Consider the following 18,690-nt stretch of genomic DNA (forward strand, 5'->3'; position numbering starts at 1 on the left):
CGACCAAATTTTAATTCTAATGAGCCAGACAGAACCTTAGGCTATTTTTGTGCCCATTCGGGGAAAAAAGTAATAAAACTCTCACCTCCTCTCTACCTACAAATATGGTGTTAGAAACAAAATATATCAACGCATTAGAAAGAAGAACAGGAGCTTTATGACACTGGAGAAACTGCAGTAAATACTTGATTTTTGTAGAATGTATCATTGGCTGACAGTGATTAGAGGAGGAACACTGGAGGATATTTTCAATCATCACAGCTTTGACAGTTGGATCTTAAAGCCACCTGGTGTTTGACACAAACACTTCAAGTAATTAATTCAAATTGGTACATTACATCATTAAAATCTAGGTACAGCAGTGCCAGTGTCCCTTGTTTTATCAGTGAATGTATTACAGTTTACATCTGGCTTCTTATCTGTCCAAAGAACAGTGACCACCTAAATGGTTAATATTTAGTGGCTCTGTACCAACACACTGCCTTATGATCTGCAGCAATGTCTTGACGTGTGCAGGAAGTATCTGTGTTCGCACTGTGGACGTCCCTTTTCTGATTCCTGTTTCCTGAGGACAGAAATCAACTGGTGAACTGGTGCATGAACAGGAGCATTAATTCATTTATTATATTTAGCTGATATTTGGCACAAATTCCCTTCCTTCTCCTGATTTCACATATTATTCAAATTAAGTTGGTTACTGAAAAGTGGTAGATGCAGCGTCAAAGCAAATTACTCACAAATGAAACTGCCAGTTTGATGTGTGTAGTGTTGGACTTTTTTTCAAAGCAACTAGCAAACATTTTTTAAAAACTACTCATATAAATGCGTCTGACTTGCTCCAGGTCTAATGGTCACATTGTGTTTGTTAAAAGTGGCAGACAGCAGGATGTGCCACCTAAGGTGCTAACAAGCTCATGTGTCAAATAACCATCTTGACCCTGTCCATCCGGGGATCTGCTAACTTCAGTAAACTAAAGGGAAAAACTGAAAAACTGTTTTGCTGGAAGCATTAATATGTATGTTCACCTTGGACTGTGAAGCAGTGGGGGAGGCTGGCATCATCTCCTTTGGTCTGATAATTGTTTATCGTGGTATTATCATTTTCTTCATATTTATGTCCTAATCTGCTGAACCCAGTGATGCACTGAACTGTTATTAGGGTATTTATGCAGTATTAAATGGGTGTCCTTGCTACTACTCTGTTTAAGGGCACAGTGTGATGTGGTCATGCTGTTTTACTTTTGTAAAAACTTTATTTATTATTTAGATTTATCCAAGTGCAGTACGCAAGGGTGAGAATGATATTAGAAGCTAATGTCATCTGGCTTATCGGCCTCAACAACTTCTAAACAACTAAGTGCTTTAAACAGCAAAACTCTGGCTTGTTACAGAAGGAGAGGTCGAGTTTATGTCTCTTCATATTCACAGGATAAAGAGCTGCAGCCAATTCTCATTCCTCTCTGTTTGGAATATGAAGAAAATGATCCAGAAGTGGAGTATACAACACATACTGCAGCTATTCTTAATGTTTATGCCCCCAACTATGACTCACCTCACTTCATATAACAGACGACTGTAATGTTTAGTCACTACTGCATAAGGTTGAGCTTCCTGTCTGGTGGTGTCAGGAAAAATCTCGAAAAAGAAGTTACAAGGTTACAACAAATACATAACAACACCCACGGCTACAGACCTGACTCAATACGGATTACACTGAATATGTCAACAAATCTGGTCACTTACACATCATCTGAAAACTCAGAACAATGACCAGTCAGTAAACACGATAAGAACACCGTGCAGTGAGGTCTCACGTGAGCCACTGATTGTCAATATTATTTTAAATCCCTCAATAACCCAGAGAAGACTGACTCCAACACTACCTCTTACCTAAATAACATCTCATTCCCTACTATTATAGAGGAGGATTGCTCCAAATCCCACCAGAGCAAGTTGGACTGTGATCCAGACCAAACAGGAAATGTCTTGGTCCAGACACGTCTCTGTTGTAATGCTACAACAGGTTTTTGTCAGAGATCCACTCCGGTCTTATGCTTGTTTCCAGTAGTCCCCCCCCCAGACCTCTGCTATGAATGAAAAACACATAAAGGTAAGTTTATCTACCTGTTCTGGTCATGTGGCCACATCCAGAAAGTTTGGAAAAGGGTTCATTCTTTAATAAAAGATGTTCCTATCAAACACTTCACACTGTTTTCTCCGTTTTATCCAGTTCATAAAAACCTTTTGATGCAGACACATTCTTTTATTTTTACATAAAACTTTTGTTGCAGTGGTCCACCGTGCAAGTTCCCATGGTTGACATGTGGATTTCACAGATATTAGCACTTCTCCCACTGGAGAAACTGACCCACGATAACTCTGGAAACCTTTGCATTCTTTCCCACAGACACTCTGCAGGTAGCTACTCTTGTGTACAGTTTCTTCAGTGGATACAAGGTGTCTAAATGTCCTCTGTCTCTTTGTGTAATCCTGGACTGACTCCATGATGTAGAGGAGGTCAGATCTCTGTGGGGGTCAGACCATCTGTTGCAGGACTCCTGGTTCTTCCTGTCACTGAAGATAGTTTTTTATGACTGTGGCTGTATGTCTGCAGAATGAATCTTGGACTGATCAGATACATCTCTCTCCGATTGTTTGTATGATGTTAACTATTAAAGCTGCCTAAAATGAAATGGTGCCATCAAGAACGAAGTCCCTGCTGGCATATAATCCCCCATTAACCTAGAGTTTTCAAGCTGGTAAGATAAGCTAAGCTAACTCCCAATAAGAAAGGAAATCAACACATTTCACTAAAAGGAAAACTTTTTCTTTCAGCATCCAACATGACTAAGAGAATAAAGCTGTTCAAAACTGTTGGGTGGATTGTTATGTAGTGTAATGACACTGGTTTATGAGACATTGGCATTAATTAGTTGCTGTTGCTTCAAAATAAAACATGTAAAGCTTTAAAGAGCAAATTATTACTAAATCTCTGTGGCATTATTCCAATCAGTCATGTGAAGCAGGTCACGACTGATGGACAGCAGACGGTTAAGACAAAGTCAGCTGCATATATGTTGATGTACTGGAATAAAACTGAATGCTGTATCCCACAGATATTAAGCCAATGGATGGACGGGATATTTTTCTTGCACAGTTTATAAAGAGAATTGACACAGGAAGAAATATTTTGACAGTATCATAAAATATGCACCGTCAAACGTAGATAGTCCTGGCTCCATAAAGACATATCTGTCTCTGAGTGTTTGCTGTGAATACGCCAGCTGTCAAAGCACAGTTTTGTGCTCTGTTTAATGCTGCATATTATTGCACATATAAAAGGGCATTACCACTGTCAGTCAATGATGTACTGTCACAGGGTTCAGGGTTTTAATTTCTGTACTGAACAGACACAGAGAAAATCTAGATGAACGCCTCCATCTTATCAGTGCAACTCTGATGATGTTGGTCTCTCTACTGGTGAAACAACAAGACTTTTTAAATCTAACACTTCCTTACAGTGTTCAGAACAAAGTGCCCTTTTCATTAGATCATGTTTAATGTTATTTATTGTAGTTTGTCTTCTTTTTGCTGAAAATGATACTCAAAATGTCACAGTGAATTTTAGCGAGCACTGAGCTTTCCTGCGCCCTGATCACCAGAGCATGCTGTGTTTCTAAATATAGCCGAGGACCAATTAAGTGAATTTGCCTGTCAAGAACATGACGTGAGATGATAACCTTGAAGAGGAAGAGTCATCCTTTTGTTTGGGTTAAACATCACCTGCTCGCCACTGTGGCCACTTTGCACCTTTCCTCTGTAAGAGAGCACTTTCTAAGATTTCAAAATGGTCTCCAAGCCACTAACAGCCCTGATGCATTTGGGGAATTGTTGGAGAGAAGAAAGGAAAGGCTGAATATATCTGCAGTCACACATGCTGAGGGGGCTTTTGTTAGAGCAGCTATGTCTGCAAGCGGCCACCGCCATCCTGCCAGACCCCCCCATTTACCCCTGACCTGTCATCTCCAATCAGTCGGTCTGGTTGACATCTCAGCCTAAATTACAATCACAAGCTGACGGCTCCTTGCATTGTTCCTCTGCCGCCTAGCATTAGCTTGGAGGGCTAACACAGTTCATTGGTGTGTGTGCTAATAAGTCATGCTAGCTGACAGTTTCCCCTCTTTTCTTCAGTCTGACCGCAAAAATACAATGAAAAGACAAAGCTCATTTTCTACACACTGTCGGTAATTGTTAACAATGAACAAACATCTATCCTGCAGCTCATTAGATCACAATATTGACGAAGCTAATCTCTAACTACCCTGCCTGTTTCCACATAAATGGAAATGGTTCAGTTTTGCAGTTGCATTATGGAAGTCAAATCGACAATATCAGACCATCATTCAAAGAAAATCTGACACTCTGCACACACCCACAACTGAAAAGTCAACACACACATCTGCCTGTACAATTCAACTCAAGCAAATAATGACTATTTCTCTGTTAACTGAAAAGATCTCATGGCAACAAAACAGCAGAGCAGAAAAGGAATATTCAGTAGAATTCAGTCGAGATACAGATAGACAGTAAGGTCGACGGCAAAGCCTGTGATTTCTGTTAATCGTGAATCCATAGTTCTGTAGTAAGGATGTCAGAAATGAACAGGATCAGACAGAACATCTCATCCAATCAGGGCGACTGACTGGAAAACTTTAAATTTGTTGTCTGCTCTGATTATCTTTTTGCCCCCTAAAGATGCCACACTACATATACATGCAAATAATCGGCAAGCAGCGGGGCCCTGAAACAGTAATAATAAACTCATTTTTGACATCATCTATAATTATTTAGGAAGTGTTTACCTTTCACAGCTCCAAACACTTGACCACCACTTCAGCTGTTAACAAAAGATTAGCAAAATGGAATTGAAATATTATATCCCCATATCACTAAGACGAGACGCCAAGGTGGCGAGCCATTGGCCAAGACATGGGAGTCATGTGAGCGATGCATCACAACCCATGACGTCATGTTTGGCGTGTAACCTGAAAATGCTCCCGGATTTGGACGAACGCTGGAGCCGGTCTAGCCGTTACATCATGCTTTGACCACAGCATGGGGAAGTGTCCACCTCTACATTGGCGGAGGACATCATGATGGGTGCCCCAGATTAGGATGCCCCTCGGGGGCACCAGGGGAGGGGGACTGGAGATGGCAAACAGTTGAAATGGGTGCCTTGATATTCTGAGTGACACCGTCAACGAAGCCGTCAAACATGGTAGCTCGATGCTACTGTCTGCTTGCTGCTAAAATCTGCTTCTCTGCTGCCCCTCTGATTTTGATGTTAATTTGATGTATAAACATCACCACTGACCTTAAAGTCGCCCGTAACCAAATTCACCGTTTCTATGCTTTTGGACAAACCCAGCATCATTCTACGGTGCTTTGCTTCACTGTGGAGTTCAGTACAGTAACCCATAGGTAAAAACTATCATAGCAGCGTTCAAGCTGCCTTAATCTTTATCTTGCTACATACAAACGACCATACAGTTGTGATTTCATGCTACTGTGGTGCTACAAGCAAACAGAATGAGCGCTAATCAATTCTGAAATTGAACGATTCCATTTCTTGGCCTAAGGACTCTGCAGACATTCACCGGTGTGTTTTCTGATTGTCAGATAACACATTTGCAATTACTTTCCAAGTCAATAACAGCACTTGCAAACCCCGGTCTTATCTCATTGTGCTGCTTTTCTGTTTCTGTTTTATTAATTTCTCCCCATTCGCTTCGATAACACTTGCTCCTGTCGACGTCTGTAAGTCATAGATATGCGTTGTGCTGTAACCATACTGATGGAGGACCCTGCATGCGAGATTTTAGGAACAACAGAAATCACATGTTGTGAACCTCACACTCTAAACTGCAGATGTGTTGTGTTTGGATTTAACTTCATCATACACCTGAAAATCCACCAATGTTCAATCAACTGAAACTGGTGTTTCTTAATCTTTTCTAAGATGAAACCATCACTGGTTGAGCCTCAGTGCTGCATTCACTGGCTTTCAGACAGCACATTAACCAAACAACAGTCATCAGTTTGTCTTTAGGCCAACTGAGGGATTAACATTTGATTATAGATCTAATCAAATTTGCCCACAACCATTTTAGATACATTAGACAAATGCATCATTCAGTTATATTCTTTTTTTATTTTTGTCTTTTTATGTATGTCAATATTTCGTCAGAAAATTGTTTAAAAAGAATATTAAATAAAAAAAAATCCATAACCATTTACAAGAGCTCAGTTTGTCTGACGAACACTCTCAAACTGATATGAACCTGAGAAATGCAGAAAATTCTCACTTTCTTTTGGCTGGAAGCAGAAAATGTTTGGTATTTTTGCTTGATAAATGGCTTGAACAAGTATTTGATTAGAGGAATTATTGTAAAAGAGAGAGAGAGGGAGAGAAAGACTTCTTTTTTATGGGTAATCTGATGAATTGACTATTTGTTTCAGCATGTGTTTTCATGTGGATATGAAATGTTCAGGGTCAGATATGTTGGATAAATTATATTCTGTACTACACTACATTCTGCTGCAGTCCAGTTGTGACCTGCTCTCAGGTGCAATCTTAAATGTCTTGAGATTTAATCAAATCACATTGGGTGTTGCATGATTAATTATCTCTGCCTGGAAAATCCTCTGGCTGTGGTAAGGTGGTAAAATTAAAATGCAGATGGTGTTTTTTTAACACACATTACTGCCCTTGCACAGGGGCTTTTTCAGCAGCGTTCACCCCTGTTAACACCAGAGATTGAACAAATAATGAAATAGTATTATTAAATAGTAATGCTCAGGCACTATAAAGGCAACTGTAACTTTTGCTAACCAAGAAAACAACATCTTACTCATCACTCACTGATTTAAGATGCTGTAGCAGCTGCTTGTGAACACAGGATAATATGACAGTAACCATCAAGAAACACCCTCCCTGTGCTTCTGCCTCATGAGCCTAGATATCACTGTTAAGTTGTACGGCCCCCACTCCGAGGACCTTTAAGGTATTATCTTTCCTCGTAGGGTTAATACAATATCAACCTCCTCTCTTCAGAGAGGTTGAGAAGGTCAAGGCAGGAAATAATCACAGTGAGTCATGTTGAGGGAGAAAAAAAGAAATGTCCATCTTAGATAGATATTCTTCTGAAGGCCATTGCAAAGGGTTGAGTAACAATAGGGGAGGGGGCAGAAAGGTCAGCTTAATCTAAAATATATCATTTCTTCCTGTACATGGGGTTATTCTTGTTTAACAGGAGTTTGTTTAGAAGATGAGATATGGCTTTACAACTGGGACCATTTGCTCCAGAGGCGAAGCATTGTTCATTGATCTTCAGGCAGTGGATCTAACTTCATTCTCAATCAAACCTTTTTATCATGCATGCATTTTCAGAGATCAATCACAGAAATTAGTTTACTTATAACAGATCAGCAGGAAGAACACAGACAATCACAATGCACTCGTTGAGCCCAAAACGACTTCCTGAAACGCACCATCCTTGTTTGGCCTACATGCCCACAGCACTGTTGGAACTCTCTCGAATTCTCAGACAAAAAACAAAATGCCATCTTTTTCAGCAAAAACAGTAACCTTCAGTGGCTTTCAGTTATTCATAAAATTGGGGTTGGGTGATTGTCTGGATTTTATTGTCATTACCAGAGATTGCAGACACAAAATCCCATCACTTCCAGAGAGAGGAGAGAGAGACTCAAATCTTCTGTCACCACTAATTTTAATAATAATAATAATAATAATAATAATATCTATAATGTGACTTATTGATTATCAAAATAGTTGCAGATGAATTTTCTGTCCACTGACTTACTAGTTATTTGATAATTTCCACACACTCTGGACCTATACATGCAAATAGAATATACACATCGCCATTGTCATTATCTCTAAATGTAGAAATTAAAGGGAGGAAGATGCTGCTTTCATGTATTTCTCCTTTCAAATGATAAACTGTGCTTTTGGAGATAGAGCACACAAATAACCAAGCAAATGACATCCGCTGCCCTTTTCAATATCAATTTTTAAGTTATGTCAGCAGCTCCAAGCAATAGGTGAATGTTTGAACATTTTTCCTTCAAAATCCATTAACATGTCAAACCATGTTTGTCATCCCACTGGTCTGTGATGCTTTATATAAAAGGAAAATGAAAGGAGAAAGTGAAAAAGTGCAGCTTTCTATGGATGCTGTATTTCCTGGCAGCTCATGGGAGGACAGCTTATATTTAAATATTCAATTCAGTTCATTATTTTGGGCAAAAGTACATACCCAGTGCCAGAATTTCATTTTGGTGATTGAATAGTTGTCATAATGGTCATAATTGCCACTCTGTTAAGGATGGTATCCTTCCGTCGAAAAACAGTAAGTACTGGACAATCAAATGGGGTTATTTCATGTGGCTACAAAACTGTGAATTGTCAGGAAACAAATGAAGGGCAATGAGCTGCAGCCTGGCTCTTTGTTTAATTAAAGCAGGCCACAGTTTAGCGTGTACAGCTGTTTTATCAGACTGAAGCCAACCTGTCAGCAGCAGCCTGTAGCCCAACTCCAGTCAGTCTTTTTCTGTGCCTCGTTACGTACATGATGTGGAGTCATTGTGTGTCTGTGTGACAGTGACGATAAAGAAACAGCTTGTTGCTGAATAAAAAAAGTTTATTTAGCCCAAGATGACGGCTGCACTATTTTAATCAGTCAAGACTGAAAGTATAATTTGTCGGGACAAAAGACTCTTATTTACAGTCTAGACCATAATTATGCATTTTTTGTTCTTCAGGCTCTGAGCTTCAGCACATTCAATTTGAAATAAAACAATGGATACTACACTCAAGTGTCAAGCCTCAGCTTTAATTTGAATAGGTTTATATATAGAAAGAACTGTGCGTGAGAAAGATATACAACACAGCGCCTAAAGCAACAGGATACATGGCTACTAAATGTTTCTTGGGCAGCTGTGTGTCGTTTCAACATTAGTTTCTGCACAGTTGTGACTCAGAGTTGAATGAGGGTTGACATTTAGACTGAGGAGGAGTTGTCTGTCAATATGAGGAGTAAAGAGGTCACCATGCAAGTGAAGAAGATCATGAAGGTAAGTAAAAGAAAAAGGTTTAAAAAAACAGGATACAGGAAAACTAGAAAATGGCAGTTGGTAGACCAATGAGCACAAGTCAAGACAAGAAAATCATCTGTATAGTGGCAGACATGTTTCCTTGTCAATGATCAAGAGAAAAGGTTGTAGTTTACAAAAAGAAACTGTTAAGAGTTCTGGAAAAAGCTCTATGGATAGATGTTATGGCTTGGGCATATACGATGGCACACTTTACTGATGATTTCACTTCTTATAGAAGCAACAGGACGAACACTAAGGTATACAGGAGCATTCTGTGCGCTCAGATTCAGCTGGTGTATTTGGTAATATTTACTAGACTTCATGCGCACTCAAATAGTCCAGATCATGAAGACCTCCACAGTGTTTCGCAATGGTCTACAGTTTAGCATCTGGAGACACTTCTCCGCAATTAAAATACTTCCATTTAAAGTTATGCAGCTGAGATGCAACTATACTCAAAAAAATCTACAATGTGTGAACTGACAATTTGTGTTTTCCCACAGCCATAGACCACTGTCAATCTCCTCTTGTTTGAAGAATTAAAGGCAACACACACCAGTGTACAACATAAGCTGAAACATCCGTATCCATTGTTTTCAATGGAAGCCCACACCGGCTTGATGCACGTCAACCTGCGATGACATCTGTCAACTCTCTAGAAAAGCACTAATTTGTGACACATCCAGTCTGGTCTATGGGCGTCAACTGATGTGTGTCAACTGAGTCAAGCTGCTGACGTGGGTTGAAGTTTAGTCTGATTACGCACAAAAGTGGCTGTAACCAAATCAAGTCTTGATGAGATTTAAAATGCACAGATGCTCATGAAATATCTGCAGAATTAATAGTTTAGTGTTCATCTTTAACAAACAGAAACAAGCCGTACCTATGACACAACCTATCGCTGAAGACTGACACCGTGATAGTCCAGGTTAATGCACAGGTTCGTGAAACTGACATTACGCTCATCTAGCTGTAGAAGAATCCACTCACACAGAGGTGGGTAGGTGGCTGTTTAGCTGCAATATGGCACCTGGGAAACCTCCCCTGCAACATTTGAGAGTTAAATAATGAGTCTCCAGGATCAGGTTACAAAAACTGATTTCAACCAGCTCATTAATGTTTGACTTCAGTGCATTTCGACACAGCTTCAGTGCATCTCCTCAGGTAGTTTAGGGATAGTGCTAGAGAGTGCTGAACCTAACAGCAAAATAATGAGGGCAGAGCTGCTGTATCATATTTTAGTTCTTAAAAAGTTGTGTAAGAACTTTATCTGCTACCGTAGAGTGTGGATTCACCAGGTCTCAGGTGTGTGTGTGTGAAAGTAGTCTTAGAAAGTCAGTGAATGCAAAATCCTCCCTACCAGCAACAAAACCCACAACTTCCTCTGTGCCCCTGTTGCCATTTATTCCCCAGTGGTTCCTGTGGAACTGCTTAGTGGCCACAGCAGTCGTGCTGGGCAGTTAAGTCAAAATGTCAGCAACTATATCAAAGTGAAGAGTGAAATTGCTGAGAACAAGCATATATACCCAGTGGAACCCCCTTAGAATGAATGCAGGTGAGTGCTTTAGTTTTTATGTACAACCCAGCACACTCCTCCATGTTTTATTTTGATGTACTGCACTGCTCTTTGCTCAGATCTTGTTATTAATCAGATATAATCTTTTTCATAATTAGTCAAACTGCCCTCAGCTCCAGCAGAGATCCTTTGTGCTCAGCATGGTGATGTTGTCTTATCCTCATTTATCTGAATACTGAAACAAAAAGCAAGAGGCACATAAAATCAATAGTAATTACAGTGCTTGGCTGTCCCTGAGCATTTTAGACTAAAAACTGTATTTTACTTGGAACTAAAGAAAAAAGAAAAGAAATTCTCTCAGTCCGTATAAATCAAGATTTAAAATGTGAGGTCTAATCACTTAAATCTGTTTAATAGTTGAGTTATTCAACTAAATGAATAAACGGATCTAGTCTGAATTAGGCATTCAAACACTTGATGCATTATTGTGATGCCAGGTTGTTAATTTGCCCAGAACAGTTCACATGGTGCTTCTCAAAGAAAAGCCTGAGCCATATGTGCCTGTGTGTTATATACTGGATGTGTTAGAGGTAGCAGAGGCACAGTGTTTATTGCCTATAGGGTTATGAAAGGGAGCCAGCATCTGCTGACTTAGTCCTATCAGTCCAAAGCAGTTCTCTGTACAGAGAACCAGCTTGGATTTTTTTTTCCTCAGGATCAATCTATAAAGCTTCTCTGCAAGTATTAATCGTAAAAACACACCTACGTGTATGCGCAGGCACGTACAAACATGCTCAAAGGATCTGGTTCAAAGATCTGACTACAAACAGGCAGACCAACATATTCACGCAGAAAAACTTGAAAGGAAACTTCTGCACTTGTATTTCTCACAGTCCTGATGTGGTTTTTCTTCTGTTAAATGAAGCATCGACGGTGGACTGAAGGCCTACATGAACCACTGAAGAAGGATGAAGGGCTCCACTGTAATCTGACTTGGACATCACAGACTGCTGTGTTTAGCTGGTGGCCGACCTGCTACACAAATACATGTTTACTATGGTGCAGACTGACTGCATGTTGGAGAGTCGGCAGAGGAAGAACACATGATCGCTCATGACTAAGACAATGTACACACTTGGATCTGTACATCACTATAAGTGTAACTTTTTTTTTAATCCCTGCAGAGTTCATGGACTTGACATTTGAGTCACATGAACAAACTGGTTCAGAGAAGATAAAAAAAACAGACTGGACTGAACTGAGTTCCTGCCTCTTTGAAAGTCCACATTTCAAGGCTGAATATGTCATTACAGCCGACATGGCTGTCCTGTCCCCGCAGTTGCTCCAAACATGGCTGAAATATAACTGTCTTGTTGTGCTCAAACACGGAGACACAGCTGCGTCTGATTCCCTCAGTCCATAGTGCAGTGGTTGTTTGTTTACGGGTGCAGTCAGACTTTCTCAGTGAGGTGAACGTGTCAGCCAACGAAGAAACACTTTCAGAGGTTAATAAACATATGAAAAGCATCAAGTCCACGCTTTATTTCACTGTGCCATTGATCCAGTATCTATCCTTCATATGTGCTGGAATGAAACTTGAGAATTCATATCACAAACTCAGTCAGTTGTGTGGCTTGACTGTTTCATTTGAGAGGTCCACTAATCTGTGTGTGTACCTGGTGACACTACCTGACAGGTAAATATGTTCATTTCTACACCTGAACAGTCTGAACAGGTCTACAAAATGGTGCTCAGTTTTTATTAATGACACAATTTAATAGAGGCTTTTAACAGGAGAGAGGAAACTATGAATGCTGCGAGAAAATCTGAACTGAAAGGTGGGTATGTGTTAGTAAAGTAGATGTACTGAGACGGGCAGAAAAGAGGGATAAAGAAGACACAGGAGGTTATGAAAACAAGCGAGTGTGTGTTTGTTGTGCTGCCTTCAAACCAAACAAAAATCACACGATCAGAATGTGAGTCTGATGGAAAATCATCTGACACACGTCACTGCCGGTGGCGCAGCCTTCATCAGCCATCATCCATTCTTAAACTTCAAAGCAAGGACACCTTGCTTGCGTAAACTTGTCTGTAATGGAAAGGAGTGAATCCCATCAATTCTGCCATCGACAGATCAAATGAGTGTCGTTACTCACCAGATTTGTGCTGGGTGTTGTGTTCCCAGGGCATATAGGACACCAGAGCAGTGTGGTCTCACACAGATCAGTTCATCAGCCTTTGGACTTCCCTTCAGGTTGATAGCCAGCCCATGCTAAAGAACAGGTGCAACAGGTGATAACCAAAGATTATTTTTGTGTTTTCATTTAATATTAATCTAATTTGTGTGAGCAAGTCTTCAAAATGATGCCACACTGTGAAATACAGAGGTATACATGTACATTATCAATACATGATCAATACATTTTGAAGCAAACCACCACAGGCTTTCAATCAGAAACTCATCATTCATGTAGCTCACAGTGTACACTGGTAATAACAGCAGGAGGGTGTGTCTCACCAAAGAGGGATCCCAAAACTCTCCTAGGTTTTTTCTTCCAGGTCATGTGACCTGTGGCTGGCAGCCTTCCAGCAGAATGGGGGGACCAGACGCCTGGCCGATACACCTGAACACATCACGGGGTCAAGACATAAAGACGTGGTTAACTGTGGCGAGACAAGGTCATTGCACAGTTTGAGAGAAAATAAGAAAGAGAAAAGCATCATCCATTAAGTCTAGTATTAATGTGTGAAGTTAAAGACGTAAAATAATTGTGCTGTAATGTGTTTGTAATGGTCTTAGCCTGTGGAAATCTGAGGCTGAGGCTTCTTTAACCTTTATGTAACAGATAAATATGCTCGATAATTCAGAGGACCTGCATTTCCATTCAGATACGACCATTACAAGTGTTCAGTTTTCCACCAACACATGCACAAGTGTGAAGACCATAAAAGTGACTGATGAACCTGATAACTCTTAAACTTGTGATGCACAGTGTGGAGACAATAACAACTGAATCATTTACTGTTGGTGCTCAGATGAATCACTTTCAGTACGGTCACTTACTTTGCTGCGCCTCGACAGCAGAAGCGTATTTACATCAAATCAACTGTGGAACTTAAGTCCAGTGGATCTGGTGACGAGAGAAAAAAGCTTTTCTGACGATGCAAAAACTCACCGTGTAATGTTAGAATTAATGATTACACTTGTTTTAAATGACTCATGAGAGGAAATGTTGTGTCAATGTGTCTTACGTTGTGCAGATGAGATCACAGACAGCGCTCCGAGGGGGGGGAGAGGGCAGGAGAGGAATCCCTGTGAATGACATCGACTCATTAATTTCAGTTTTGTTGTAACTTGAGCTTTGTGCAGTAACAGCTCCCTCTAATGCTGACTGCTCATCCACCGCTGAGCAGCGTGAGCACATGGATTCATTCATTCCCAGCAACATCTCGTCGTACAGTAAACACACACACAGAAGGCTGGAGTTCCTGTGTGTACAGCAGAGCGTCTTTTCTTTAGAAGGGGATTACTGCCCTCTGTTGGTGGCTTCATGTAACAGTTAGAGCTAATGTGATTTAATGAGCTGCTGCTGCTGTTTTTATTTTTGAACATTGTTAAGCTGATTGACAGGAAAATAAATCCCAACTATTTTATTAATCAATTAACAGTTGTTCATCAGTTTTCAGTTACTTAGCTCAGCTGTGAGGATCTGCTGCTTTTCTACATCTTATCAAACAGGAGTCTGAATAAATTTAAAGTAGATTAATAAACTGATCATGAACTGATCACAGAGTAAACTGAAGTGCACTGTTCAAGGAACATGAACAGGCTTTAAGAAATCAACACTGAACAATTCACATAAAATCACAGACAAACGATCAAATGATGAACTGACACAGAGCAGAAAAAAGTTAGTTTAAAAGTTTAAATAATCACTAAAGTTATTTTCCAGATACTCAAAGTATTACAATGGAAAACACAGAGAAACAACACTCTGTAGAGAGATATTTGAAATGCTTCTCAGGGATTAAGTGCTGGGTTAATATATGCAAGCCCCCACAGGGATTTTAATAGTTTTATAATAGTTATATTTTGCATATATCAGACACCGCGAGCAAAAGACAGAGAGGGAGCAAGAGAGAGTGCATAACCTCACATAATCTACAATTAAAACACACACACAGACACACACAGACCCGCTAATCTCATCCTCAGAAGCGGGGGTGGCAATCTGATCTTTCCTTAGCTTCAGCGTTGCACTGAGGGGAGGGGAGGGTGAGGGTGAGGGTGAGGGTGAGGAGGGGGGAGTGTGGAGGTCCCCAGAGGTGAAACTCTATTAGCAAGCAGCATGAAAGTCAATGGAAAGGACCCCAGTGTGCTCCAGTCCCCTGACAGTATTAATGTTTAATGATATCTAAAAAGGCTAATACTCACTCACCCTCCCACACACACACACACACACACACACACACACAGCCCTTTCTTTTGCTCTTATCCTCTCATTAAATATCCTCGCAATATCATCACCTCCTCAGATTAGAGCGCTGACCCCCGTCTCCTGCAGAAGGACTCGCCCTTCACTGATGGTGAACACATCTCTCTCTCTCTCTCTCTCACACACACACACACACTAATGATTAACACTGTATTTAAGATATGTTAAGAGGGGAGGCAGCAGAGCGCCGTATACTGTGTGAAATACAGACGCAGCTGATGAAAGTGCATTTGTTTAGAGTTAAACACAAGGACTTCTGAATTAATTATGTAAAAACTGTGTCTTGTTTCTGCTGGGGGGAGATTCATTTAAAATAATAATGGGCCACTGGTGGAGCTCCGCTCACAGGCACCAGCGGCAGCACTCAAAGATGTAAGTGAGGAGGAAATTACCTCCAGGAGGCCTGTTCAGGTGTAACCACAGGTCAGGTAACGCATGAAACCGTACACATTACTTATAAAAACAGGAAACTAAAGAGGCAGACATTCAAAATAGACTGTGTGTTATTCATGTGTGCAGGCAGAACACTCACTCACCCAAACAAAGACACTAATGTAGATAAGTTATGGGAAGGAAGCTGGCAAAACGTAATGGGCATTTGTGCTGTGTGAGCAGCTTTCACTGGAAACCATCCCAGCAATCCCCCTGTGCATAACATTTCCTTATTTATCACTATGTGCCAGCAGACATCCTGTCAGTCAAAGGACGTTCCTAAAGCCTGCATTCATTTGCTGCAGAAAGCTGATGGTGACTGAATGTAACAGGTAACGGAAACGCTGGTGTGGACGAGTGTGTTAACATTTACATCACTGACAACACGAGATCCTCTCAATAAAGTCACTATCGACGCATTTCAGCAATTAATTCATCATTATAACTGATAAAAACAAAAGCCACAAATACAAGAAGTAAGTTCTGTCGACTGGTGACGGTCAGACGTTTGTTAAACAGCAAGAATCCTGCTCAAAGAGAAAATCCTTCTGTTTCCAAATTGTTAAATGTAAAAACATGAGCATGACATGAGACTGGACAAGTTCACACTCTGACCTGACGGTGGCGCCAGATGAAAAGTCAGACGATAACCGAAGTTCTGACTTTCATCTTGACCAGTGCAGGAACAGACGTCCTTTGTATGCATAGTGTAATGAAATAATTAGGTTGTAAACTTTGCTGTCCTTTAGTTCAGTCTTCAGCGAGTTAAACACATAATCAGCTTGACGGATGACAAGTGAAAACCTTCGCTCCCTGTTTACCTTGTTTTTACATTTAGTGAAACTGTGCTGCTGCTTTTTATATAAACATCTATAAAAAGATACAAGAAGGACTTCCAGTCCGACAGTGTTCACCCACTGTGGATGGAGAGATCCTGAAATACCCTCACCTTTCTAACTCCTTTTTGACTGCATCATGTTGTTGGGGGCATCACCTTAAAATGAAACTGAGAACAAGATAATAATTCATGATATTAAACTGAGATAAGTAATGTTTTGTCTGTGGAGAGTATCTGGGTCAGGGAGTTTTCTTTGTGAATCTTCTCTCTTTCAGAAGCTGCTTCGCTGCAGTGATTCAACAATCTTGTTTAAAATTATGCAATATACAGCAGCGCCACGCATGAAGCAGGACATTTAAAAACACAGGTGCACTCTCTTTCACACACACACACACACAGCAAGGACGCACACACTGACACATTCTCAAGGACACGCACACAAACACACAAAAAAATAAATCAGAGGAAATGCTTATGCCTACAAACGCACTCAGGAGGGGCTGCACAGCACTTAAGTGGTCACTTTCACACACAAAGGCCAATCACAGGAGCTTAGCTGGCCCCATCAAGCTTTTTAGCAAATGCTGCTGTGCTGAAATTGCTTGTTTAGTTAACCCTGTGTGCCACTGAGAGAAATGTAGTTCCATCACTCAAGTCGGAGTTGTGGCAAATGGTTTGCTTTGAAGTGATTGTGTGCGGGATGACTAGGCCTTGTCATTTGTGAGGAGGGATTAGTTATGCTATGTTTAGTGGAGAGTGTGCATCAGCCTTTTTGACTGCTGCGTTTTAGGGATTTTTTTGCTTCAGAGGTGGTTTTTTTTTTTTTTTTGGCCGAGAACTGACACCGAAAGAGAACAACACATGAAAACTTCTGCATCAAGCCCACTCCACAGCTGTCACACAATGGGAAATGCCGTCGTAGAGAGTTTGAAAGTTTTCCCGTGCAGAAATTATAAAGATACCTTCAGGGTCTAGTCCGTGCGTGAGGTCTTGCGTGGTGCGTTCGGGTGTGACGCTGTTTTCGTGAACTGATCGCGTTCAGTCAATCAAACTCTGCTTCTATTCTCACGCTGTCTCACTGTTACAGAATCAGCAAACTTTTGTACATGTTTATATGTAAAAAGAGATGAATGTGGACACTGACCAGCTGCTGCAGTGCAAACAAACTGCACACGTCAACATCAAAACGTAAACTCTGATTTTGCGACTCTATAATTAATTAATTTGAAACAAGACACTTTTATTTCGTCATCCGACATATACATATCGTCATGTGATAGGGGGTTTGTTCATGCCAGCGATGCACTTTGGGCTTTAAGTGTGACTGAGCTTGTTTACATCCATCTCTGTGGCATGTGGCCCTCTTAATACATCCATCCATTATCTACACCCACTGATCCTTTGCAGGGTCATGGCAACAGGCACCTGGTTACCTTTTTGTTTAATTAAATATTAGATGATTCATACTGCCACCCTGTTATCCATTACACATCTGTTTAGGACTAGGTCCATCTTTAAAGATGACTCAGAGTCTTAGTGGATCTCCTTGGTTACAGGAAGGAAAAAAAACTGTAAATATTACACAGAATTAAATCTCATTTATCACTTTTGATTTGCAGGGACACATTTATGAAAAAAATATCTGATTGAGACATTTAAATATATTATAATGTAATATAAATCTATTCAAAGTGACCATAAAGGGCCTTGGTTCAGGAGACACATACGACTGCCTCCATAGTTGAACACAAAGCATCAGTGTACGACTGATGGATGGCGGTTACACCATCCTCATTTAAACTGGGAGGTCAGTTTCATTTAGTCAGATATCCTCTCTTTGACCCCTTCACTGTGCATGTGGATTATATGCTCATGCATGCATGTGTGCAAGGCCATGTTGTTGTCGTTGCAGGGATTGGCCAGAAAGCAATCGTTGAGGCTTCAGCTGGAAGTGGAATTGCCAGTTGTATATCTTGACGCTGGACATATTTATGCCCAGAGAGGCTCGCATTTCTGCCTGCTCATCACAGCTACTGTCGGGTAGTGAAGTGTGCTGCTGCTGCTGCTGCTATGTGCATGTGTTGATAAGACCAAGTGCATGTGTTTACTGTAAACTGCAGGTAGTGAACGCCTCTCTGCATCCTGTGTGAAGATGTGTTTCTGCTTCTGACCAGTGTCAGGAATGTCATTATAGGTCATGATATACAGAGTTTACAATCTAAATAATGCAA

General features: G+C 40.6%; 1 protein-coding gene across 5 annotated transcripts in view; it reads right to left on the reverse strand.

Moving 5' to 3' along the window:
* pcbp3 (poly(rC) binding protein 3) overlaps positions 1–18,690 on the reverse strand; it is a 48,985-nt gene that overhangs the window by 15,233 nt on the left and 15,062 nt on the right. For all 5 annotated transcript variants that reach the window (XM_018683182.2, XM_018683181.2, XM_018683180.2 and 2 more), the window contains exons 2-5: positions 13,946–14,006; positions 13,758–13,824; positions 13,212–13,317; positions 12,850–12,965 (exon numbers count right to left, since the gene is read on the reverse strand). The gene's annotated coding sequence lies outside the window, so the exon portion shown is untranslated. The remainder of the gene's footprint in view (positions 1–12,849; positions 12,966–13,211; positions 13,318–13,757; positions 13,825–13,945; positions 14,007–18,690) is intronic.

Source organism: Lates calcarifer, linkage group LG1, assembly GCF_001640805.2.
Source record: "Lates calcarifer isolate ASB-BC8 linkage group LG1, TLL_Latcal_v3, whole genome shotgun sequence".
NCBI classification, from domain to species: Eukaryota; Metazoa; Chordata; class Actinopteri; family Centropomidae; genus Lates; species Lates calcarifer.